Genomic DNA, 26,948 nt, shown 5'->3' with positions numbered 1-26,948 from the left:
GCTGGGAGGGGGTAGGAGTGCAGACTTCCCACCAAGCCTCCACAGATAGTCCCTGGATGGGAGAGGTAGGAGTGTCTCCTTATTGATGCAAATATGCCTACACTGACTCCAGGAGGGCAGGCCAGCTCATTACCACATGGTAGTGATAAAGGTCCCCACTCTGCTCTTGGCCTGTTCTGTGTCTACCTCTGTGGGTATGTGGAGGAGCACCCACCCCTTCACTGCTGGGTGGAGAGTGGAAATCCAGCACCCACAAGCTCTCTACTGATGCCATAGGGAGAGGGCTGCATTACCACCTGACATTCCTCCCATTGAAAGCTGGGGTCTAGGTACCTCCCTCTACCCAGAGCTGACTCTAGTGCTCCTTGTCACTGACCAATAGCTTGGAAATGACATTGTGTCATGCTTAAAGTTTTGTTTGAAATGACCATGAGACTCTGGTCACTCAGGTCACTCCCCTGTGGAACCCTCATCTGAATGCCCTAGGACTGCCCTGCTGCGAGGAAGCCCAAGTCACTTGGGGAGGTCTCACGTAGGTCCTCTAGCCAAATCCAGCATCAACTACACACATGGGAGTGAAGTCACCTCCCCTGGATTCCAACCCCTAGTTTTCCAGTCAGGCCCAGCCAGGGGGTCTTCTCTGCTGAGGCCCCAACATCATAGAGTAGAAAGAAGCCATCCCCACTATGTCTTGTCTGAATTCCTATCTTGTGTCCATGAGCAAAATTAAGTGGTGTTTTTATGCCAATATTTTGGGGAAATTTAAAAATTTTATCCTTGTTGATTTGTTTTGTATAGTAATAGCAATAAGAATAATGCTCTCATAGAAAACTCAAAATGTACAAAAGTGTGTGTATCAAAATCTGAGTTTCCTCCTTCCTTCCTGACAGCCTTCCAGCTTCTGCCACTGGAAGAAACATGGTTAAATTTCCAATTTACTTCTGGATTTATTAATTGAACAATCATTAGCACCGACTCTGTAACAGGCATTTTTCTAAGGACTTCGCAACACTGCATTTTATAATGATTTCTTAGAGACGACACCAAATGCGCAAACAACAAAATATATTTGCAAACTGGATTCCCGATGTTTTTGTAAAATGTGCATCAAAAGACACTATCAACAGATTAAAAGGAAATCCACAAAATGTGAGAAAATATTTGCAAGTCATATACTTAATAAGGGATTATTATCCAGAAAATGTATGGAACCCTTAAAACTCAACAACAAAAAACACAGACAACCCAATTCAAAATTAGGCAAAGGATTTGAATAGAAATTTCTCCAGTATAGATATTCAAATCGCCACTCTCTTGCATGGATGGTTTAAAGAGCATTAGTGCTCAGCAGGGGCGGCTCCTAATCATGCTCTGTCCACTGTTAGTTGGCCGGTCATAGACAACCACAAAGTAAAACAAACACATGTCATAGAAAAGGAAGATTGTGAGGAAAATGTATGATTGATAGTGGTTGTTTTAAAATGTGTGTATTTCAGTATTTTCTAGTCTTCAATAATTGATTATTTTTATAACAAAAGATTAGTGAATATATAAAATTAAATGTTATGTCTGATATTGAATCCAGTTCCGTAATAATAGTTTGTGAATAATCAAGGGCAAATTCCTAATCAGCACATGATGAATGAAGTGGAAACGTATGTGGATCCTTGGAGACAGTCTTGGAAGACAATTCCATTGGGCTTCAAAAAAGACAGAAAGGGACAGGACTCTGTCATGGATTCATAGCATGTATTTTAGTATTTACACGTTTGTAGATTGGTTATTTTTTGTTGCTTTAGTATGTCATCACCTAGAGTACCAAGGGCTCTATTCTCATTTCTTTCTTGTACCTCTCCTTGCCCTTTCTTCTTCCAACAAGTAGATGGTACAACAGCAGCTCAATCCGTGCCTGTGAACCAACCACATCCATAAACACTGGTCCTTGGTCTATGTCAAGTTCCCTGAGTAATTGATGAGCAGCACCACCATTGAACTTAGTTATTCTGTGTCTTTCTTGCTCCCCAAAAAGCTCTTGTGGAGAATGTTCATCAACACAGGGCAGATGGGAGGTCCCATGCATTACCAAGCTAAGAGAGACTTTCTTTGCCTAAGGTAGAATTGTGATTTTCTTGGTTCCTTTCTTTTTCAATCAATTTCTGATATACACACCTAATCATACGCATTACACACTCCCTAATTTTGACTGCCTAAGAGTGTTTTGTCAAGGGGTTGAGGAAGAGGATCTTACAATTGACACCTGACTCAAGAATGGATGCAAAATTGGTGGGATCAGATTAAAATTGTACATTACTTAGCCTTTTCTACAGTAGGGATTTTTCCTCTTCAGATTAAGAATTTTGTAACTGTCAACCAAAATGGCCCTGACAGGTACATTCTCCAAGACGAACTCCTGCCTTTTCCACAGGTGTTGTCTCCTCTAGCTTTTGTGGGCCTTGACATGACCACACTTTCCTATCTCATTTTTCAGTCACCAAGGGAGCAAAAGATCTGTGCAAACAGTGCACAGAGTAATCTGTTTCTAAGACTGTTTACTTTTTTGTAATTGCAGGTGGCATCAAGAAAAAGACAAAATGGTATATATTGTAGATTCACTCTGATGAAAATGGTATATATTGTAGATTCACTGTCTGATGAAAAAATATAAGAATTGTGGCGCTTACATGCTGGCTTTTGTCTGGAGTGCCGCCCTGGCCCCAGCCACCTGTTGGGAATGATGCTCGCAGTTTTAGTCAAATAAGTTGATTTTCCAAGTAACAAAATTCCACCATGTTTCTACAATCCCTGGAGTATTCTTGTAGTGACAGAGGGATGGAGTGTCTGGGTGATCCTCTGTGACAGTCCTGGAGTGAGGGTCATAGGCTGTGGCTATGGAGGAGTTCCCAAGAGGAGATGGGACTTTCCTCTGCCACTGCAGGGTCTAGAGGAGGATGAGGAGATTGTAGAGAGTTCGTTGTAGAGATTTGTTGAGGAAGGAGCAAGCAGGGAAGGTGCACCCTCAGTGCTGGGGCAGCCACAGCTGATTCTCAGTCAGGCCTTTACACAGGCTGCACAGGGGCAGCTCAGGTTAATAGTCAGCGGGATATTGGGGTCACACACTTAATTCATTAATCCACCAAAGCAGCAGCTCAGACAGCCACTTTCCCAGTTAGTTTACGTTAACTGCTCATCCAGGTTTGGTCAGTTGACTGAAAGCTAGTTCTTGTCAGAACCGTCATGTGACAGTTGCCGTGGAATGTCTGGGCTTCTGAGGCAGAGAGCCAAACAGATACTGGTCACTCAGGGTGGTCCCCTAACCATCAGGAAGGCTCACCAGGAGGCAGGTGACAGTGTAAGCATGCTGGGGAAGGTTGAACACAAGTTTGAACATCCCTTTTCCTTCTGAGGGGCTTTAATCCAGGTAAATTGCTTCATATTTGGATAAGGGATTGAAATGTGGAGGCAAGAGGCTGGATCATGGATTTAGCCCCCACCAACTTTTCTTTTGGTTTGGACACATCATCCAGGGCATCAACTTTTTCCCCACAGAAACCTGTCATTAAGTTGTTTTCAGGAAGAGAATGATGGAGGATCTTGATTCAGGCATCTGGGGTGTGATCTACTGGTCTCAGGTTTTCTGATTTCTGTACCCAGGGAACCAACTACATTCCTGCCTCAGATCTCTCATTCATCAGTGTTGTGACTCCGGACAGGTCACTTAACCTCTCTAAATTTAATTGCCTTCAACTGCAAGAGGTGTGCTGTGTCCCCTGTTCTGCACCCCGCAGAGGGTTACAATGGGGATCACAGGAGATGAAAACAGACATTCTCCATGAACTGTGGGCATCCTTCCCATGTAAAGGTTGGAGAATAAGCTTCCATCCTCCCCTGTTCTGTAGCCATCCCCTCTCTGTAGTCAACCACCAGCAACATGTAGCTTATTCTTCAGACATTTAATAACTGAAGTCTTATTGAGCATTTGTGATGAATCAGTACTTGGTCTTAAAGCTTTACTTGTTTGTAATAATGATAGTCCTATAATATACTAGTAATAAATGGGCCCTTCAAGTTTTCATATGACAGCGCAGAGAACTGAGACACAGAGCAGTTATGTAACTTTCCCAGGGTCATGTGACATCTAAGTGGGATTTGAACCCAGGTCATCAGGCACCTGCACCCATGCTCTCTGTCACTGTGCTCTGCTGCTTGTGTTGTCTCATCTAAATCAAAGTATTTTCCCACACAATCCAAGTGTTTTAAGTGAACACTAAACTGCGTGCTTTTCTGGAAGCACAACTTTAATGCAAGTAGTTCTGTTGGGCAGCCTGTGAATAATGGTATCAAAAGTTTGAACTGAGAATAACTTATTATTGACTTTCCTGTGGTCTTCTGCCAGCAGTATGTCAAAAGCTCTCTCTAGTGTGATTGCATATCCCAGGATCTAACCTTATGGATACAAAGAGAAAATTGTGCTTTGTTTAAGGAAAGATACAGCCCAATTCCAGCCGTGGGTAAGAACAGTGGGCATCTTGTCACATGCCAGGGTGCACCACACACAGGACTCCATTGAAGGTGCTGTGGAAATTCAATGTGTAAGTTAATTTAAGGATAATCATCATAATTTTTCCATGTCCCTTTTTCAAGACAATACTATAAAAATGCTAAGCCATGTCTTTCTTCATTTACATAGGAAAAGTTTAACTTACCAAGTCAATCAGTAGTGTTTCAACTACAGGAGTAAAGATGCATTTATTGTCCAAATTTGGCTCACATTTAACAATAAACCATGTGTCAAACTAATATTTATATATCAGCTGCTCACTTAGCATTAGCCAAAATAGATCTCTCATGGAAATATTGCTGCCATATTATTCTTTAATTAGTAGACTTTACTATTTAAAACAGTTCTATATTAATAACAACAACAAAAATCGAGCAGATAATAAAGTTTTCATATCCTTCCGCCCACCTGCCAGTTCCTACTGTCATTAAAATCTTGCGTTAATGTGGAGCATGGAACAGTTAATGAACCAATATTTACACATTGCTGTTAACTCAATTCCTTCGTTTACATTAGGGTTTATTCTTTTGCTGTACATTTCTACATTCTACATTCAAATACATCCTGTCTTACGTCACCATTACACTGTCATGGAGGCTGATTTAACTATCCTAACAACACCCTGTGCTTCTCCTATCTTCCATAATTGATTAGGACAAAGTATTAGCCAATAGTTACAATGGAATGTTTTACCTAGAATTGAATCCAGTCACCTAAGAAAATATTGCATGTAATCAAATGAAAAATCATATAGAAAAGAGGATAATTGCAGTGGTAAATACATGTACCTTTGGAGAGTGAAATTGTTTTGGGAGGTGACAAGAAGATAGCACCAGCTCAGCAGGATTTCACAATAGGTGAGAGGAGTAATGGAAATGTGTAACCGAATCATTGCATGTAGTTTAGGATCATTTGTGACTATTTCACATTGCATTAGGCTGCTTTTTTTCTACAAAGCTAAATACTTTTTTTCTCATTTATTTTCTGCTGTTTTCATTTCTCTCTCCTTCTTCCACTAAGCAAGACTGGCCAATCTCTGTTCAGTCTATGCTTTTTAAAGAATCACATCCGTACACTCCAGCCACTTCTCTAAATAAAGCAAAGCTCCAAGAGTATTTCATGAGCAACACCACCGCTGAAGGACTGTTACTCTGAGTCCTCCTAGCACCCCAAGACAACAAGTCAGAGGAGCTTCCTACTGGCAGGGCAGACAAACAGGCTCCATCAAGTGCCAAAGTAAGGTTGTCTCTCATAGAAATATTGTCTTCTTGAATTTTTAAAACTTAGTTTCAAATTTGAAAATATGACAATATACATTAATTATGCTAGAATACATATCTTGGGAGAATAGAAGGGTAGAAGGTTATAAACTGAGTATTTACATTCCCCCAAAAATCCATATGCCAAAGCCCTAAACTCGCATGTAAATGTATTAAGAGGTGAGTCTTTTGGAGGGAACCTTGGATGAGGTTATGAAGGTGGAGCCCTCATGGTGAGTTAGTATCCTCATAAGAAGAGCAAGAGAATAGAACTTCCCTTCTCCTTACCATGTGAGAAAACAGATACAAGGGGGTGGTGTACAGGCCATGAAGAGGCCCTCACCACACACCGAGTGCACGGGCACCTTGTTCTTTCCCATCCTCCTCTCCAGAACTATGAAGAATAAATGTCTGTTATTTAAGCCACCCCGTCCATGGTGTTTTGTTACAGCAGTCTGAACTGACTAACACAAACTCTTACACACAGATGCAGGATTCAAGGGGGCATTTAAAAATGGCTGCATCTCTGAACCATCCCTTATTGCCTCGTGGTTAACGTTCCCTGCCCACCTCTTCAGCAGCCTGGGTTCACTTCCTGGTCACGGAACCACACCACCTGTCTGCCAGTTGCCGTGCTTTGAGGGCGGTTCACATAGAAGAACTGGAATGACTTGCAACTATGATATACAACTATGAACTGGGGCTTTAGGGAGGAAGGAAAAGAAATGGCAGAATCAAGTTATAAACTGTGTGGAAGGGGGACTTATCCTTAGTAGCAATTTCTCTTTGGATTAAGAATTTTGTAATTGTAGACCAAAATGGACTTGAGAATTACAGCCCATAGGAAAAGCTAGTATTTTTCCATATGTCCTGTATGCTTCTGGTGCCCGTGGCTTGACTACTGCTTTCTCTCTGGTATTCTATACTCACTAAGAAGACACAAGATCTGATAAAACCTACACAGTATGATCTGACCCTCTGTGTTTTCTTTTCTGTAATTGTAGGTGACTTCAATGACACGTGAAAATGGTCTGCATTCTGGAACACTTACATGCTGAGGAAAAAATCCAAATGAACAGAAAGGTGGGGCTTTCTTGCTGGCCTTAGTCTGGAGAGCCTCCATGATTCCAGCTTCCTGCTGGGAATGAGGATGGGGAGTGTGATGTAAGAACTGTTTTCCCAGGTAAAGAACTCTGGCAACATTCTGCAGTCCCTGGAAAAGCTGTGTTCCCTTCAGGGGTGTGGATTTGTGTGCATGGGGCCTTAGGGGTGCCTGTGTGTGAGTCTGTGGGATGTTGTTGTGAATGCGTCGGGAGTGCATATGACAGAGAATGTCAGTTCTCCATAGATACGTCCTAGTTACACAGCACAATTGTAAGTGCCACCATCCTCAAAGAAAACCCCATAGCCACTCTATGCTTTACACACATTGACTTGCTCATCACTCACCACAGCCATATCTGTGGGTGTGTTTGCTGTTCCCACTCCTCAGAAAATGAGGTGCAGTGATGAGTGACCCAAGCTCTTGAGCTCCTGTGTGAAAGAGCCTAAGTGTGTATGCAGGGCTGTGGCCCCACTGTTGAGGCTCTGAACTACTTTATAGCCTTCATCACTCCACAATTGGATCATTAGTCCCAGTGCAAGGGTGTCCCAGCATCCATCCATGTTCCTGAATCACCTGGGCATACAGAGGTCTCAATCACTGTCCTTCATTATAAGGTAGCCTCTGTGGTCACATCACACAGATCATATATTGGTGCACATTACCACAAATGTTGGCATAGTAATTAGCAGAAAAAGCATGGAGAAAGCCCACATGCTTCTGGTCAGCCACAGATTCTGAGAGATCCAGACACCGTGTAGAACAACCTCACCAACTTTTGATGGTGTGGGGTCATTCCTCAGCATCTAGGCCAGAATAGATAAGAATATAGGTGATATTTCAATGGTATTTGATAAGATTATAAAAATATGGCTAAGAAGTGTTCAAATTCTGTGAGCTATCACCCCTGGGAAGATTGTCACATAAGAATAACAGTACTACTTGGTTATTACCCTGGTGCCCGTCACTCATTGTAACTCTCTTGTATAGCTCGGTCAGAGAGCATCACTGCTCACCCCAGCCCTCCTCTCTGTAATGAACTTGCCCACTCCTGGCTGGCTAGTGTGAACCTGGCCAGCTGCTGACCAATATACACACACATATAGTTAGAGAAGCAAGACTGGAAGTGAAAATATCACGTGCGTAATAATGTTTAGTTGAAATGGTAGGACATCCGTATTTTCCAAATTTCTAAAATTGATTATCTTTATGGCAAATATTTAGTGAATAAATAAAAGAAAAATTTTCCTGGAATTAGATCAGTCTCCCAGTGTAAGGTTGCTTTTCATCAATTGGAAAATCTCATACAACCGAGGGGAAATGCAGCATACATGGCTCCATGGAGGCTGAGATGGTTTGAAGGAAGTCAAGAAGCCAGTGGCAGTTAGCTGGATTTAAACATGGGAAAGAAGAGTGATGGGAATTCGTTTAATCATAGCGTGTATTTAATTCCATTTGTAAGTGGAACACTGCACGTTGGTTTAAGCTGTCTTTAGCTCCAAAGCTGAGGATTCTGTGTCTCATTCTTCTCCTTTTCCTCTTCTCTCCTATGCTTCTTCTGCCAAAGAGGATGACCTAGCAGCAGCTTATTCTATGCTTGTTAATCAACCACATCCATACACTCTAGTTCTGTATCCATATCAAGCAGGGGTCCCTGAATAATTCCTGAGCAACACCACCAATGACTGACAGTTAATCCGTGTCCTCCTCACTCCCCATGAGGGCCTTTTGGAGGAGCTTTCTCATGAGAGAGTGGAGACCCCATCTAATGCCAAGATAAGGCTGCCCATCTTTGTCTGAAAGAGATATGGTGGCTTGTTTGTTTATTTCTCTTTCAATTGAACTCTTGTATGAATATCTGACAATGTACATGATAGAAGACACACACAGTTTCGTTGTTGGGGGTGAGTTGTCAACTGTGACTCTTTTATCAACTGATGCCTGATTCAAGAGGACATTCACAAATAACAGCATCAGCTGACAAATTGTGTGGTGGGGACTTGTCCTCAGCACAAATTTTCTTCCTGGGATTAAGAAATTTGCAATTGAAAACAAATAAATGGTAAATCATCCTGGAGAAGCCCATGCTTTTTTCACTGGTGTGTTCCACACCTGCTTTGGGATCTTTGACTAATGATGATCTCCCATCAGTTTTCTAAAGTCACAAAGAGGACAATTCCCATTGAGTGGAATCCTGGCATTGACCAGGTCAAAGAGAGAGTCTTGTTGGGGGTTTTTACATAAATTGATATTTATATATTGCAAATGCTTAAAAGTATTTTATATGAGGTAAAATAAATATATACAGAAGCACCAAAATATGAGAGAACTTAATAAATGATTATAAGGCAGTCACCTTAGTGCCCACCACCAAGATCATTCCTTCTTCATCTAATGCTCAGTTAGTCTCAGCTGTACAAATCACTGCAAATTTACTACTTCATATGTCCTTGTGTTAATGTCCTTCTAGGCATTTCATCATGTGAATTTTATCAATTCCTCTGGAAGGAATCGTGAGAATAATATTATTTACTGTATAACATAAAGTATGACTTTGGAAGGTTATTGCTTGGTAAAGTATAACTTCATGTTTTTATTCATGCATCATTATCACTTTTATTACATTTAATATGTAATAATTAATTTAAAAGAATATGCTTTATATTCTTTTTAACTGCACACCCCCCTGGCTTCTTGTACAAGGGATCCAACGTTTTGATCTTGCACTGAACCTACAGAGTTTCTATTCAGCTGTGCAGATGTTTAAAAACTCCCCAGCCCTCCCAGATGACAGTGCCAGTGAGGGGACATTCAGAAAGAGGGGCCAGGAGAGGAAGCTTGTGTCAGCCTCACAGAGGCCTCAGAGTGACCTCAGCAACTGAGAGGGGCCAAGCCCTGCTGTAACCTGACCTTGTGAGGGGTTCCTGTGAGGCTAATTCTGCCAAGTGCTACATGGGCCTGTGAACAGTGGGCACACCATGGCGGGGCCCATCCAGCAGTGGGAGGACCCCCTGCCTGCACCAACTTCCCTCATTGTAGTTGTGGAACTTAGGATGGAGGGCGGGGGAGAGGTGGCAACTGCAGAATGTGGCATTTAAACTTGAAATTTGTAGATTAATCTGACCAGATTTTTAAAAATCTATTTCAAGCATGGATAAAAGATTGAAATAAAAATTAAATGGTGCTCATTCAAGTTGAAGAAAGTAATAATTTTGCATACTTAGTTTTGTGTCATATGCAGTCCACACCTAATACACCAGTGTTTCTAGTTGCTCTTCTTGCCACCATGGGGTCCTGTGGGAGGCAGGGCATGCCAGGCCAGTGGGGTGCCAGGGGACATTTTTTAAATAATATTTTAATTAAAAAAAGTTGTATAGTCTAGAAGGATGTAAAATGAACATTTAACTCTCCTCTACCCTACAGATATCTATATCTTCTGTAAACATTTACTTGGGCACTATTCCATAAATTCTCAATGTACCTTCAGGAATTTCTCTATATGTCATTAAGAAATAACCCCCCTCAGTATTTTATGATAGAGTTGTTCCCATGGCTCTGTTCACTTAGCAAGGCATCTTGCACAGTTTCCCAAGTTCCTGCATTTGGGAGATTCTCGCTGGGGTGTTTACTTTTCAGTTGAGCCACAACTGGAAAAAAAATCCAAATGCCCATCAACTGATGAGAAAAATAACAAGATGCGGTCCATTCATACAGTGAAAAACTACTCCTCAAAGGAGAGGAGCTAAATATTGATAAATGCTGCAACATGGGTGAATCTCAAAAATATGGTTTGCAAAATGCCAGACACAAAAAACTACACAATGATGATTCAGTTTATAGTAAATATCCTTAAAAGTCAAATTTACAGGAACAGAAATGAGTTAGTGGTTGCCTGGAGCTGGATGTGGGACATGAATTGACTGCAAACTGGTGCTGTCAAACTAGTTGGGCTGATGGAAATGTTCTAATATTGGATTGTGGTGATATGTGATTTGTTAATCTATGAAAACTCAGCTAAAGGAAGTGAGATTTATATCATTAAAATATACCTCAAGAAATAACTAGCAATGTGTGCAGGGTTGGGAAGTATGTGAAGTAAATTTGGCAAAACATTGATTGAGTTGAAGATGGGTGATGGGTATGTAGATTCATTACTCAATTTCTCCTATTTAGTGTATATTTGAAATTTCCCATAATAATAATAAAAAGGCTCCACTGAGTGTGGTGTAGGATGAAGTAAATGCTGGGGTGTTGTGAGCTCTGAGTTTGTCCCTTGGGAGGAAGCACCTGCTGTAACTCTAACTCAGGCCTCTGAGCTTGGGTGTAGGGTCCATTAAACCTGAATTTGCTGCAGGCCTTGCTCACCTGGAACAGACCGACAGCGCTCCCTGGTGACACCCTCGAGAGAATATTAACAAAGATGGGAATTATTCAGAACAAAAGGTCCTGTTTCTTTCAGTACGTAAATATTTTAAAAATATTTTCATTATTCCACTTTATTTGGCACATAACACCATATTCATTGCTTGTCTGTCTTTGCTAATCCTTGTCGGTACTTTTTTCTCCAGTTGTACTAAATATCCTCCCCAATACCTGAAATTCAATCTAAGTGTCACCTGTTCCTGAGCCCATCTAGGGAGGTCTTTATTCATGTATTGCAATTTTAGTTCTGGAACTTCCCTTTGGTTTGTATTTATAACTTATGTTTAATTTCCAAGAGTCTAGCCTTTTTCCTTTGTTTCTGCAGTGCCTATCATTGTCCCTCAAGGTGTTTTTTTTTTTTTTTTTTTGAGGAAGATTAGCACTGAGCTAACTACTGCCAATCCTCCTCTTTTTGCCGAGGAAGAATGACCCTGAGCTAACATCCATGCCCATCTTCCTTTACTTTATACGTGGGACGCCTACCACAGCACGGCTTTTGCCAAGTGGTGCCATGTCCGCCCCCGGCATCCGAACCGGAACCCCGGGGCCGCCGAGAAGCAGAAGTGCACGCTTAACCACTCCGCCATCGGGCCGGACCCTGAGGAAGCGTTCTTAAGGGTACAGTGAGTCACCCCCTGGCCCCATCACACAATCGAGAAGTGCCTTGATAACTGAGTGTGACAGGTGTGAGAAGAGCAGTTACAGGGGTCTGCATCCACCCAAAGGCAGTCACATGCTCTAGACTGTAATCCAAGGCTTCTTGGTTCCCAAGGGGCTGGAACCCTGGGTTCTGCTTGTCTGGAGTGGAAACTGTGCATTTCTACTCTGCTTGTGTGGGGTGCTGAGGCATGGGAGGTTGGGTCCTGGGGAGGGGAGGTGGTCAGCAGCAGGGACAGACATCTCACCTGGGGCAGGAGTCAGGCCACCTCAGTACAGGCCAGCGCCTGGGGAATGACCATGAGTCTGACTGAGAGCCAAGGGATGAAGTCCCTCTTCATCCACTGCATGGAGTAGTCCAGCAGCCAGGCCAGGACGGGCAGCCTCCTCTCCACAGCCGCAGGGGGGCAGCAGCGGCCATGCAGGCACCTGAGGGCCTGGCCTGACCCAGAACCTTCACAGAAGGAGGCAGCCTGGGGTGGGCGTGTGGGGACACAGACCAGCAGTCAAGGTCAGGACTCCAGAGACCCCAGCAATAGGCGGGGGTCCGGGGCATCAGGAGAGGCACAATCTGTCTCCCCTCCAGGGGTCTGAGCCTCCCCAACTTGCTGGTCTGAGAGGAAGCCAACAAGCTGTGCAGAGGGACCTCAACAAAGGTGGAGCACCCCCACGCCCTGCTCACCACGCTCCCTGAATCCCCCTGCCCAAAGGCGAGGTGCCTGCTCTGCCTCCATCAACGTTCACCAGGAAAAATATGAGCAAAGTTCTCAGTGAGAAGCCTAAGCACAAATCTGACTCAAGATTTCTCCCTGGAGAATTAGTTTTTTGTTTTTCTTTCCTTCCCCAGGATTTTAACCAGGAGCAGTGTAGAGAGAAGCAAGGGCAGGGGGCACCCTCTTCTGGTTGGCAGGGTGGGGATGGGGGACTGGAGGCGCTGAGGGTGCTGAGATTTTCCAAGGGCCCACCATGGCAGCCTCCACCCACAAAGGACACTGCAGCGCTGCACGAAGGGCGGTCACTTATCCTGAGGCCGCCGACCCCCACCTGCGGCCCTAGAGGGGCCCCAGGGTTCTATTTGGTCCGGGAGAACTTTAGAGGCTCCTTGATTAATTCAGGTGCACAGCATCCTCTAGGATCCCAGCTCCCCCTGTATTTAGAGCTGGCCCAGGACCAGCCCTCACCCCAGACCCCTGCGACACTGCTCTGGGCAGAATCCTGCTCCCAGCCCGCTGAAGGCGCTTGACCTGAAGGCTGGGTGTCAGCAAGGCTGAGGGCAGCGGGGACCTGCTGGAGACATGGCGGGTGGGGAATGGAGGTCCGAGCGGAAGGCGTCCGCCCCGTGGGATGCCACACGGCACCCCGCGTCCCGCGCTGCCTGCCCCCCACCCCTGGGCCCCGCACGCCGACCCCTGGGCACTCACCTGGCGCCGTCTCAGCTGAGGGCCTCCGGACACGACCACAGCGAGTCCTCAGGCGTCTGAGAATCAGAGGAGCGAGGCGCGGGGTCTAGACTGCGGCGCTCAGGGGCGGGGCCTGCGGGGCACGTGACCGCGGGGCGGGGCCGGGGCGGACTGCCGGGCTCCACCGCCTGCCCTTGGCTCCGCCTGTCCTGGGCTCCGCCGTCTGTTCTGTCCTGGGCTCCGCCGTCTGTCCCATCCTGGGCTTCGCCTTCGTTCCACCCCTGGGCTCCACCGCCTGCCCTTGGCTCCGCCTGTCCTGGGCTCTCCTGCGCGCCCACAAACGTGCCGCTGAACCTCGGTGAGGGCGTCCTGCGGACCTGCTGCTGCCTTGGGCGCCGCCCTCCCTGGACGCCTGCTGTCGCCCCCGGAAGCCCCCACTCGCCCCTCCCCACCAGCGGTCAGCTCAGTGCTGACCCAGGAGGCCTTCAGCCCCCACTGCCCTTCCTCCCAGTCTCGCCTCTGCTGCCCCCAGATGCTTTCTGGCCGGCTCCTGGGAGAGGAGTGCAGGGGAAGGACATTCTCAAACCCTTTCTTCCTCACCATGGTTGGAATGCTGGCCAAGACCGCCGCAGGAGGGACATGTGATGGCTCCTGCCTCCTCAGTCAGCAGCATCTTGACTGGGTCTGGCTAGACCCTTCCACAGCACCTGCAGACTGTGATTGCTGGGTGACTATAACTCATGGTTTATGAGGCCAGCCAGAAAGATTCAGTATAAGCACTCAGAAAATGCAATAAAACGTTTTGAATTTGTCCTGTCACTTACATTACATTGATTTACTTTCATTTATGTTCGTTTCATTGATTTACTTTCATTAGATATTTGTGAGAGGCAATTATGTTCTGGTTAAAATGGCCTTTGGCATCAACTACGGATTAATCAAGACCTAGTTTTGCCACTACTGGTGGGATAACCCTGAGCACCTTATTTCATCTCTCTAGCCTAGATTTCCAGCTCAGTAAGTTGGAGGAAAAGGTAATTATTCTGACCACAAAGCTGGTAGTGAAGTTAGATGGTTAGACAGTCTGTCCGTTATTTAGGGCCGCTTTTTGCCCACAACAGGCCCTCAGTAAGGATTAGATGACATTTTCAGAGGAATTTATGAAAAATCAATAAATAAATTATAGCGGAAATCTGATTCAAGCTTCTACTTCTTCCTAACCACTGAGAAACTGGGAATCCCAAATGAAACCTTATTGATGTGCTTCCAGAATTTCCACTTCCCTCAAAAGTAAAATTCATGGTCCTTATGAAGCTGCCAGCCCTTCCAGCTCTAACGACCCCTCCACTCCTCACACAGATCAGGGCTGGGCACCCGGGGCATTGAAGACACAGTGTGTGGAGGAGACAGTGCCTTTCCATATCTCACAGATGGCGGGATCTGCTGACCTCTGTCTGTTCTTGCCCCCGACAGGATTCCTCTGGGAGACAGCGGGTGTGTGAGGCCTCATCAGTATCTGCACACATGCCCAAACTCCGCTCACCTCTCCTTTCAAAGAGGCTCCTTCAGTGCTGTCTCCACCGTGTCCAAGGCCTTGTGTGCAGCTGATAACAGGGAGCCCTGGTGTCTCCCTCAGCTTCCCCTCAGTCCACCCCTGACTCAGGCTGACGTGAGAGCTCAGTGGTGGTTCAGGGGACCTGGAGCTGGTGGCAGCACTGACCATTCTCGTTGCTGTTCTGTGCCCAGATCTGCATTTGCTGCTCTGGCTTCCTCATCCCGTGTCCTCTTCCTTACAGGTTGGGGGGGGCATGATGGCACCTGCCCAGGCAATGACAGTGGCACACAGAGCAATTCAGCAGCATGAGCATGATGCATAGCCTCTATCTGAAAGAGCCTGGTTTTCAATCCAGTTTTGTTTGTTTGTTTTTCCAAATCTCAGACAAGATCTTTTCCAACTCCCCTCCAGTGATGGGTGAGTTTTGGGAATTGGGGTAAGATGAGTGAGACTCAGAACTTGCCCCTTGGGAGGGACCAGGGAGGAAGCAGCTGCTGGGTCCTTTCTCAGCCCTGTGAGCAGGAGACTCCGCCCAGCCCAGACAGGACACAGCTGCAGGGTCCCCATCAGCACAGGAGGCACCAATGTCCCAGCCCTGGGAAGTTTGGGGGATTACACAGCGGGGGCACCCACAGTGCAGACCCTGGGGAGAACCACAGTGCCCCCTTCTGCTCCCGAGTCAGACTTCAGCTCTGGTGGAAATAATGTCAGGGGCACTGGCCTGAGACCTGGTCACTGTCACCACAAACATCCATGGGCCATGCACCCTACTGTGAGCCAAGATACTGGTATAAATTGACTGTTCAATTTCTCAGAAAGCAAAGCAAATACTTCCCCAAATTAGTAAATTATAAAAATCTACCATATAGTTTATATATCAAGGTTTTGATAAGTTTTAAATTACACTAATAAAAAGGTAAATGTCTGTCACAGTTAATTGAGTGATTCCCCAAATCACAGGAGGTGAAAAGTGTGAGAAATGGATATCAGGGGAGCATCAACTATCTCGCTGACATCCTTAAACCTGAACTTTCCCATATGCTTCTTTTCCTTCTTCATCTTCATTGTGTAATGACGATAAGCATCTGGCATATGGAGCAGAAGAACAATGTGCTATGGACCTAGCTTATGCATATTCATGAAGAAATGTTAAATATTAACTTGTTCTCCATCATCATTAGTGGATGAGAGTAGGCCTGTCAATGCTGTTTGAATAAAAAGAGTCTCAAAGCTCGTGGTGGCGACTCCGAGTCTCACTGTCGGTTGATGTATTTTGGAGCTGAGCCTCCCCCCATCATCACAGGCAGAGAGGGAGAGAGGAATGAAAGTCTTGGAGGAGTCACCCTAGAGGGATGGACACAGCCTGGGAGAGGCTGGAGGAGGCACATGGAGATGAACCTTTGGATAGGAGGATGGGGCCATGGACTTCCCCCGATGGTGGTGTTACTGTCTCCACCCTCTCACTGGCTCTCCTGCCTCGAAGGGCTGAGCCGTTCTGAGCACAGGAGGAGGTGTTGGTTGCACTTCCCCATGGGTTTACAGCACTGTGTCAGTGTAATACCCATATTCAGAGCACAGGAATAGTCGGCCTCATCCTCAGGCTGGGCCCCCGTGATGGGGAGGGTGACTTTGTTCCCAGAAATGGACCCAGAGAAGCTATCAGGGATCCCAGAAGGGCGGTTCTTTGTGTTGTAGATAACTGTGCAGGGAGCCTGGCCCAGGATTTGCTGGTACCTGAAAGGATAGTTACTGGAAGAGACGGACCCAGAGCTAAGGCCACAGGTGAGTGTCACCTTCCCTCCTGGAGACACTGAGAGTGATGGCTCCTGGACCACTACAGTCTGAGAATCTGCCCCTAAAACCACTGGGAGAGAGACAAGTGTTGTTATGAGAGACAAGGGTCAGCCTGAGACCAAGCTTTTATGTGTCCCCCAAGGATGCAGTGTCCTTTCACCTTACCTGAGCTGTAAGCAAGGAGCCGGAGAAGAAGCACCGTCCAGGCCATGGTGGGGACACTCAACAGGACATCACCTCCTGTGCTCCTGGGCTGGAGTGTGGAGTGTGGTGTTGGTCCTGTGCCCAGAGAGATTCACAGGCCATGTTTCTTCATGCAAATTTGTTCCTGCTGTGTAATCGTGCATCTACACCTTCTTGAACATAAGCTCAGAACAATGTCTCCACGAGATGTAAAGAATGAAATATGAGACATGAATGGGTGTGTCAGAGCCAAGATCTAATGTGGCTCCTGGAGGCCCCAGGTGCAGGAAGTAAAACTTCAATGTGGACACTTGTTGCCAAAGTGTGAAAGACGCATTAGAGTATTTTCCTTGATGGCCCAGGGAAGAACCCTGTCCTCTCAGGAGCAGTCCAACAGCGTCCCCTGCTGGGCTCAGAGCCCATGTCCTATGACACCACCCAGCTGTCCTGGAAGGCGTTGCTGACTTTTTCAGATGGGTTTTTTATGATGTCACTGCCCAGGGCAGTAGGTTGAGTAAGTCTTCTCTGTGACGTTTGGGGCTGAGACATTGATTTGTCCATGTCACTCATGTCTCCTTTGGTTCTCCTCAATGAGGGGGAGAACTCCTGGAAATCAGGAGTCCCACAAAGTTCTGAAATCAGGTGAAAGTGAGAAGTACAGCTTCTTTAAGTTTTCAGAGCTCAGAGAATTATCCGCTAACCCCTGGCTGGTACCAGGAGACATACACAGGACTAGGGTGAGATCACCTGGTTCTTCCAGGTCATAAACGCTGTACTTCAGCCCTTCTCATCCACAAACAGCCCCTGTGGAGGCTATTTTCTTTCTGGAAACAAAGTAATTCTGTTTGCATTGAGAGCTAAGTATCTCCAACTTCCCATGGAACAGGAGCTTTTTGTGGCATTGGGGTTGTATTTAGCTCTGTAACAGTGATAATCAGCCTTGTCCTCAGGCTGGAGCCCAGAGGTGGCCAAAGAGGTCCTAGTAATAAATGTGGATCTCGAGAATCAGTCTGGAAACCCTGGAAGGTACCCACTGCTGTCCTAGGTCACACAAGTAGGGGCTCTGCATGAGAGTCCTTGGTGCCATTGCCATGGTGACCCCCAATGTCTCTGCTGCTCCCTGTGCAGGAGAAGGTGACCTTCGATCTGGGCCCATCAGGAGCTTCACAGGAGGAGTCACACAAGCACACACTGGGGAGTCCCTGCGCCTGATGTTCACAGCCCCGCCCCACGCCCTGTGTTGTTGGAAAGCTCCAGTGAGGTATGAGAGGAGAGGTGGATACAAGTCATAGCTGTGGGCTCAGGGAAACCCAGTCATGGAAGGCTCCTTGGGTCCTGAGTGGTGTCAGCTGTAAGGTCTTATCCATGGACCTACTTCACCCAACTCCTCTGGAGCAGGCTCGGCATTTCCCAGCATTCTTTGAGCATCCCCCACCCTCTCATGACCCATAAAGAGGTTCCCTGGACACAAGTCCCAAACTGCCCCTTTGACTAATGCCCCTCTCCCTGACTTTACAACTGAAGGCTCCGGTGCCAAGTGAGGATTCCAGGCCAGCTCTGTGCCTGAAATTCCCCCCAAGCTCTTCCTCACTCAGCACCTCACATTGCGGTGTGTCATCTCTGGGACACAGTGAGCCTCGCTGTCCCTGGGCACAGGAACCTGGGGGATGGGAAGGCTTCTGACCCTTCACAGAGCACAGTCCATTCTGTGTTGGTCTGTCCACCTGTCTGCAGGGTCCCTGGGCTCTGATGACGGTAAAAGCTAGGGAAGTCTCATTTTCCTTATTTCAAGAGAAAAAAAAATCTCTGGTTTTATTCCATATGAATAACCAGGCAACATTTCAGTGTCATCATGAATTTTTTCTTTTTCTTTTTGTGTTTAGTTTTCCTGACACTTCAGAAACATGGAATGAAAAATTGGGAGTAGACACTCTATGAAGCAGAAGCACTTCCGAATGTCATTTGTATATGTGCGAGTTACTTTAAAACTTAAAACCGTCATGGAACAAGACTCTGAGCAGGCCCAGGTTTTTGTCCCTAATTCCCCATCTCTGTGTGTCACTGTGAGAGACACTACTGTGCCAGATCTGATGGTAAGAGTCAGCCTCGTCCTCAGGCTGGAGCCCAGTGATAAGCAAAAAGCCTGCATTGGCAGAGGCATCTTTAGATCCAGAGAAGCAGCTGGGATCTGCTGATCCCAATCACATGCTTGAGTCTGAGTAGCAGCACAGATTGGGATAGCTGGCCACACTGATGCCCCTGCTCAAGGTGCAGGTGAGTCTGGCTGTTGTTCCTGGAGATGCAGAGAGGGAGGGAAGCTGGGTCAGCACAGGCTGGGAGAGGGAACCTGAAGACACAGACAAATATGGGTGCTGGGCAGGGACCAGAGTAAAGTTTCTCAGCATTCTAAGAAGGAACGGAGTGAAAATTGGGGATGTCTACCACTCGGAGTCCTGTCCATACCTGTTCAGTGAGAGAGGAGCACGAGGAGGAGAGGAGTCCAGGCCATGGTGCACACAGCCCCCTGGTCCCCACAGTGGGTCTAGGATGCCCCAGGCCTCCTTTTCTTCTCTACCCTCTGCCACAGGAGGGGCTGTCCATGCAAATGGGTTTCCATCCAGTGCAAGCCCAGCCCCTCCCTGAGTCCTGGTGCTGGAGCTCAGCTCACACCACACACTGAGGAGGATGGAGGCAGGCTTCACCCCTTAGGAGAGCCCTGGGAGGAAGCACCTGCTGAGGCAACACGAAGTTCCCTGCTCAGGGGACTCTGCCAGGCCAGAGAGGGCACAGCTGCTGAGTCCCCATCAGTGAGCACAGGGCCCAGCTACCAGGTCCAGGTTCCTTTGAGTGAATGGTCCTCACTGAGCATCTATGTAGGAACCACAAGGACTCCCACAGCTCCCCCTTCTGGTCTCAGGGCACACCGCTCACCATGACCAAAAGCCCTGAGAGCCCAGCTGGTTTCTGCAGCTCACCAGGTCCCTGTCTCTGTTCACACACCCATGGTTAGATTCCTAGATACGGGCATTCTGACACATGTAGCATGATTACTGCAGTTTCTCAGTCCCAGAAGTAGTCCTGTTTGGACATGCTTGTATGTACATATATAACTATTTAGCGTTCATTCTAGAAAGTGCCAGGTGGCCCAGATGTGCATCAGGTCAGGTGTCACAGATGAGGGGACAGTTACGCTGGTTTGAAGAGCGTGTAGGGACTGTTTAGGGAAATAACGTAGACGGGAGTTTTCCAGTGATAAAATCAGTGATCTATTCCAGCGAGGACAATTGAGCAATCAGGCCGAAAGTCATGTAACACATTTAAAGTCTTGATAGAGATTAGATTTGATTCAGTGACTGGGAAAAAAGCATGGCCTTGTTAGGCTTCACCTTTACCAGTGAATATGGAACGTACTTCTTTATTCTATGAAGTGAGTTGTATTTTCTTAACTTTGTGTTCTTCTGCATATCTATGTCATATATTTCTTTTCAGGATTCCGCCTTAGGTCTCATACAATTTGTTTATATCTTAAAGAAAACTTTCCTACCTATATTTCCTTACTCATCTTAGTTTGGTAGCAAGCTAAATGGGAGATTTTAAAGTTTTTGCCGATGTAGTGAATGGGCAGTTAAATCCTATAACCATCACTTCTGCACTGTACCTCATAACCAGCGCTGGTGGATCTGTGCCCATGGTCCCCACATGTCTAGACTCACAGGGCCTCTTAGTAATGACCTGTGACCAGGACCTCTGCTCCCCTCAGACACTTTCTCCTCAAGGCCTTCAGAGGGACCCTTCCCACCCAGCTCAGGCGGATCAACCCCCTGCCTAACACCCTTCAGTAACTCCTCACTTCTGTTTGCATAAAACTCAACTCCTCAGCTCCTCCAAGGTGACTTCATGGTCTGGTCCCTGCCCCCTCCATGGGCCACCTCCCAGCCCCTCTCCTTATTCTCAGACCTCTAGCCTCCCTCACTTGCCTATAGTTTCAAAAGCGGGCATTCCTGTCCCTTTCATGGCTTCCAAGCCAACTCGTCTTCTGTCTATTGGGAATAGATGGGCTTAAACTTGAAATCATGGTGAAAACACACATTTTGGCAACTCTGAGTGTCTCTTAGCAGGACATACCCACAGTATCAGACAGGAGTAGAGAATTTAAAAACTATATTGTGGACAATTTTGAAGTTACACAAACTACAGAGAATGAGTCAAAGAACGACCTGCACCCGTCACCCAACCTCAAGTGTCATCAATAGGACTCAACTTCTTTAATCTCCCAACCTTCTTTATGCCTCATCCTAATACCTAAATATGAAAACAAATTCCAAACACCGTACCGCATCATCGGTCCATGCTTCATCATGCACATGCATTTTTACTGTCCCAAAACCCTTGTCCATTAAAGCAATGTGTCATGACTACTCTCACATAAATGTATTTGCGTTGTCATCTCCTGAATGGTTAGCTTATTTGCTTGTTGTACTGACTGAGAAAGTGAAGGAAGAGCAAGGCATCCTGTGTTTTGGAGCCGTGAGGTTCATGGATGACACATTTGAGTAGAAGAAAGTCCAGACCAGCACGTCCATCCTCAGACAGTCTACTATGGGTCTCCATTCATACACTTCAAGAATCGTGTCTTTTTTGGACACTAAGATTTCAAACCCGTCATTCTTCTTTCATGAGTTTTCCCACCTGGTTCCACTGGCGGATTTGAGGCTAAGGTGTTGCATATTGAATTTCATTCAGCATATGGTGGATTTTGAACTGTGTATTTAGTATTGTGTGACAATCAATTGTCTCACAGGCTCTTAGTTCAGTGAAATGTGAGCAGACATTTAAACAACTAACATGCTCCCGGCAGTTCCTCTCCTCCTGGAGGTTGTCTTCTGTGCTCAGAATCGCTCCACCATCCACCTGCTGCTTCTGTCTGCTGTCTCGTACCCACACTAAATGCAAACTCCAAGGGTACATGACTCTGTCTGTTTTTATTCATCTTTGTATCCCATGCTTGAAAAACGCTCACTAAGAGAACAGATGAAGATGGATCTGTTACATTTTCATGTGCATTGTGTAAAGCTTTAAAATATTAATTACACATCTATTCTGACTAAATGTGTGCTCCACACTCTGGTTGAGAGGAGATTCGTGTGATTGGGTCACAGGTTCTCTGGCCTCATTTGAGTCTGTGCACCTGTTTTGTGTAACACATGGGAAAGTGGAAGCACAGAGAGGTGACACATCCAGGCTTCTGTCCAGTTGAATGTCGGGAACAGGTCTCAACATCAAAGGCCTCCTAAGAGCTGAGAATATGTTCTTCTAACCCAGAGGGTCCCAAACTGGGGTGATTTGGCCCCCCTCCCTAGGGCATTTTGGGGAATGTCTGGAGGTGTTTTTGTGTGTCATGACTTGGAGAGTAGGGTGCTGTTATCTGATGTGCGGACCCCAAAGAATGTTTTTAAACATCCTGCAATATGCAGAACAGCCCCAGCACAGGGAATGACCCAGCCACATTGTCAGTAGTGCCGCGGTTCAGAAACCCTGTTTGAACCAAATCACCTCCATGAAATGATTGCAAAGGAAGTAGGAAATCATCCATCAAGACATGGGGGGAAAATTTGGAAAAAAATAGATTCATAAACATGCAATCTCAACATGGATATTCCAGCAGGAGACAAGAAAGAACAACCATCTCTGCTGGGGACAGATTGAGGGCAGACCCAGCATGGGGAGGCTCTGGGGAACTTCCATCTCACTGCCCCACGGGTCTGGAGCACTGTGCGCTTATAGCTGCTGTCATCAGACTGACCGTAGTAGTCGGCATCATCCTCAGGCTGCAGCTCAGAGACGGTCAGGCAGGTAGCATTAGGGGAGCTGGCTATGGAGTCAGAAAACTGATCAGGAACCCTGGAGGGTCCTTTGTCACTCTTGTAGATTTCGCTGATGGGGGCACTGCTGGTAGCAGTGCACATATCTGCTCCCAATGTAGCCACTGCTGTGGGTGCAGGAGATGATGGCCTCCTGCCCCGGAGACTCCAACACAGAGCTGGTCTGAGTCAGCACAACCTCAGCTCAAGACCTTGCAAAGAGGGAGCAACACAGAGATCAGTAAGGACAGGACAGATTCTGTTGCCAGGAAAGAGAAAGAGGTCATCATGCCAAGAGACGTCCAGGTGTCCTCCCAGAATTCCCTGGAGGCAGCCACCTGTGCAGTGAGCTATATGGGTGAGAGGAGCAGAGCCCAGGCCATGGTGGAGATGCCCCCAGACTCTGCTTCCTGAGTTCCACCACCAGGCCTGAGCCCACCAACCCTTCTTGTATGTTACCTGTATTCTCAGGGTGGGAGGTCTCCACTCAAATCTTCCCGTTTCTGGAGGCTGTGGGTGCCCCTCCTTCAACGTTAGCCTGGCCTGCATCTACTAAAAGGAGAGTGTAGGAGAGGAAAGGGCTTCTCTGCAAGGATTACACAGGAACACTTCCAAGACGCAGGGGAGAGAAGAGCTCAAAGCTGAGGACCTGGGGAGCACCAGCGCCCTCTGGTGGATGCAGGAGACTTGTGATCTGAGCTGGAGCAGGCGATCAGGGCTCCTGCCCTCTCCATCCCGGACCCCTCGCAGATCCAGCCACTTCTGATTGGCTTCTTTCACATAGAAACATGCATGTCAGTTTCCTCCATGTCTTTTGGGGGCCAAATGATATGTATTTTTATCCCTGAATCACGTTCCACTGTATAGATGCACCGGTGTTTCTTTATCCATTCACCTGTTGAAGGGCGTATTGGTTGCTTCCAAGTGTTGGCCATCATGAATAAAGCAGCTGGAAACACTTGTGAGCATATTGACGCCTCAGCTTGATCCTTCTGAGGCTTGCTGTAGACTGTAAGTGCTCTTCCACAACAGCATAGTCTCAGAATCATTTAGCCCCTCTGCTGTATTTTTCTGTGAACTCGACTAAGTGCCCCAAAGTGATGAACAAGGACCACAGCTGGCTGCTTGAAATGTGTACAATTCGCAGCCTGTGTGAGTCGTGGACACTGCTCATCCACCAGCTCCTGGTCACCCTGTGGACAGACCTTGTGTAGTTTCACACTATGCACATGGATTTTAGGGTTCAGCTAAGATGAGAGGAACCCCATGCTGATTTCTAGATGTTTTCTGTGAAGGGCGCTCCTCTCCAGAACTCATCCCCACAGCTCCCAAGAGCCTCGGATCCCTGAGCTCAGGTCTCCATCTGCTCCACTCGGTGAGAGGCCGTGCGCTGCCTCAGCTCCCCTCTCTGCTCCAGGGGCCAGGCTGTGCATCACACAAAAAAGGTGGGCTGATGATACAACTTGTGCCATTTTTTTCCTCACAAAAATAATAATCTTGTTCTGCCTGCTGTCTAATGTTTGAAAGAACTTTTATACATGTATCGGTTTTTCCAGTTGTTTGCAATGGGCAGTTAAATCATTTTTCAGTTATTCCAACATGGTTGCAACTATTTGTGTTTTTAAAATTACATAAATGGTAGTTTCCAGAGATCTTATTCTGAATCTCACTTTTTTTATTAAGACATCTGTGTTTCCTGAAAATGCGTGGATCTGTTTGAGAACTGAGCTCACGATGTGACTGCTGCGTGGCACTTGAACAGCCCATCGTGGGCCCACTGTGCGTGCGCACAGGCCTCCTCCTCGGCAGGTAATTGAGTTCCATTGATTTCTGTGTGGTTGGTTGTTCTGTTTCATTTCTGCAACCACCGCATACTCTTTAAATTATTTGTGTGTTCAAATAGATCTCGATATCTAATCATTTATATCCCAATTCCTTTTCATTTGTTCACAAAATGCTCTAGGCTATTCTTGGACTTAACTTTTCCCACATAAATATTAGAAAAAATGTCATGTTTCCCGAATATTCTGACTGATACTACACATAATTATTATATTTATATATTAAATAAGCATACATTTCATATTTTTGATATTAATCATTCTCAGCAACGTCTATTTTTACATTTATTCAGGTCGTGTTTGATCCCCCCGTTGGAATTTTTATCTTTGCCCAGAGTGTCCGTGTGCATTCTGTGTCAGATGGTCGCCTGCGGTCTCTGCGGTCCTTGTGGTTAATGAAGACGGCGCTGTGTGTGCAGGGAGAAGGGGCTGCACTCAAGCTCCACCCGAGCCTGGTTCCCAGCGGAGCGGCCTCTGCTGAGGTGTCAGAAGACACACGCTGGGCCTGGGGCTTTACTGAAGAGGTGACTGAGTGTGAGACATGTGCAGAAATGAGACTCTATAGACGGTCCTGGAAAAGAGTGTGAGCCCTGAGGCTTCAGTGTCTGTCACAGGCAGATTCCACAGGACGTCCCGATCTTATGGTCCTCACGTGGGAAGGTGGCCTCATGCTGCCGGTTGCCTCTGAGAGGAATGTTGTTCCTGAAGAAAGGTTTTCTGCTGAGTTGAGCCGAACAGGCTGAGTGTGTGATTTTGGCAACAGCTGAATCTAAAGTTTCTTAGTGTCAGTGATCTGTGGAAGGGCCTCAGAGCCTCTGCTGCTCATCACTTTTGAAAAACAACACAGCACATGAAAAGAGGCTCAACACCATGGGGCCTAAGGGAAATGCCCGTCAAAATGCACTGAGGTATCACTCCCCCCAGACTAGAAGGGCTATGATAACAACGAGAGACAATAACAATCGTTGGGGAAGATGTGTGGGAATCAGAACATGCAGGTAGTGTTGGTGGAAATGTAAACCAGTGCGGCCATATTGGAAAGATCTGACAGCTCCTCAGCACTGTAACGTAAAGCACCATACGTCTCAGCAATCCCGCTCCTGGGTGCCTCCCCGGCAAATGAAGACACACATTCACCAAAACCAAAGCAAACAGGACTTGTACCTGAACGTTGCTAGCAGCATCATGCATACTAGCGAAAGATGACAAACAACTCAAATGCCCATCAACAGGTGAATGCATAAACAAATGGTGGTTTGCTCAGACAATGGAGTATTATTTGGCAATTAAAAATGGACTACTTTGCCATGCCACAGCATAGATGGACATCAAAACTCTTATGCAAATGAAATAAGTGAAATAAGGTGGTCACAAAGGGCCACGTATTTTCCTGGTTCCAGCTACATGAAATGTCCAGAATAGGGGAATGTATGAAGACAGACAGTGGATGGGCAGTTCCCTAAGGTTGAGCAGAGAGTCAGGAAGAGTGATGTCAAATGGGTGGGGACGTTCTCTGAGGGAGGATGGAAATGATCTATAAGTAGATTACAGTGACAGTTACACAGCCCTGTAAATATGCTGTGCACTACTGTAGACATCACACTGGGGAGCTTTATGACGTGCAGACTACATCTCAATAAAATTATAAACAATGTGAGAGGGAGCTTCTGCCACTGACTCTTTAAAGTTGGTCTGTGTTCAGAGTCAGACCCTCAGATATTGACACTCTAGGATGGGCCACAGTCAACCCTGTTTGTAAGAGGCAGTGTGGAGGTGATCACAGGGAATGGGGCATGTTTTGGTCTCGGTTCCCCATGGGTCCAGAGCACTGTGTTATTGCTGATGCTATCGTCCCATGCTGAACAGTAATAATCAGCCTCATCCTCAGCCTGGAGCCCAGAGATGGTCAGATAGGCCGTGTTGCCGGACTTGGAGCCAGAGAACCGAGCTGGGATCCCTGAGGGACGAGAACTTCTGAGCATCACAGTTTTGGGGGCACCGTGAGAAATTTGGTACCAGCCCACATCAAATATTCCAACATTGTTGCTATTTCCAGCGCAGGAGAGGGTGACCTTCTGTCCCACGGACCTAGACACTGAGGCTTCCTGTGTCAGCCCAGACTGTGCCCAGGACCCTGGAACAGAGGAGGTAGAGACACGGAGAGTTGAGACTGGGGTTATTGCCCGCAGCATGAGCACAAAATTCTGGTTAAAGAGCAGCCAAATTGTCCCCCATAATCACTTCTCCTGCTTTCCAAAGCCAGTCACCTGAGCAGTGAGTGAGGAGGGCGAGGAGGAGAGGGGTCCAGGCCACGGT

General features: G+C 46.6%; 2 long non-coding RNA genes and 1 other non-coding gene across 4 annotated transcripts; 2 read left to right on the top strand and 1 right to left on the bottom strand.

Moving 5' to 3' along the window:
• Window positions 1-1,048: 1,048 nt before the first annotated feature.
• Window positions 1,049-13,535, bottom strand: LOC111771742 (uncharacterized). Of its 2 annotated transcripts, none has more exons than XR_011436602.1 (3): window positions 13,420-13,526; window positions 6,869-6,955; window positions 1,049-4,572 (listed from the first exon to the last, which is right to left on the bottom strand). It is a non-coding gene; the product is annotated as an uncharacterized lncRNA (long non-coding RNA). The 2 variants fall into 2 exon arrangements; XR_011436603.1 differs by lacking the exon at window positions 6,869-6,955 and adding an exon at window positions 12,247-12,471 and having other exon boundaries at window positions 2,138-4,572; window positions 13,420-13,535.
• On the top strand, window positions 3,268-26,289 carry LOC138923239 (uncharacterized). Its single transcript, XR_011436601.1, has 7 exons — window positions 3,268-3,418; window positions 6,822-7,000; window positions 16,649-16,735; window positions 18,059-18,191; window positions 18,814-19,204; window positions 24,475-24,600; window positions 24,926-26,289. It is a non-coding gene; the product is annotated as an uncharacterized lncRNA (long non-coding RNA).
• MIR8927-2 (microRNA mir-8927-2) lies at window positions 6,930-7,074 on the top strand. Its single transcript, NR_127937.1, has one exon. It is a non-coding gene; the product is annotated as a microRNA mir-8927-2 (primary transcript).
• Window positions 26,290-26,948: the final 659 nt, after the last annotated feature.

This window comes from Equus caballus, chromosome 2 (genome assembly GCF_041296265.1).
Source record: "Equus caballus isolate H_3958 breed thoroughbred chromosome 2, TB-T2T, whole genome shotgun sequence".
In the NCBI taxonomy this organism is placed as follows: domain Eukaryota; kingdom Metazoa; phylum Chordata; class Mammalia; order Perissodactyla; family Equidae; genus Equus; species Equus caballus.
Note: the sequence above shows the minus strand (reverse complement) of the source record. Positions and strands in the feature narration are given on the sequence as shown.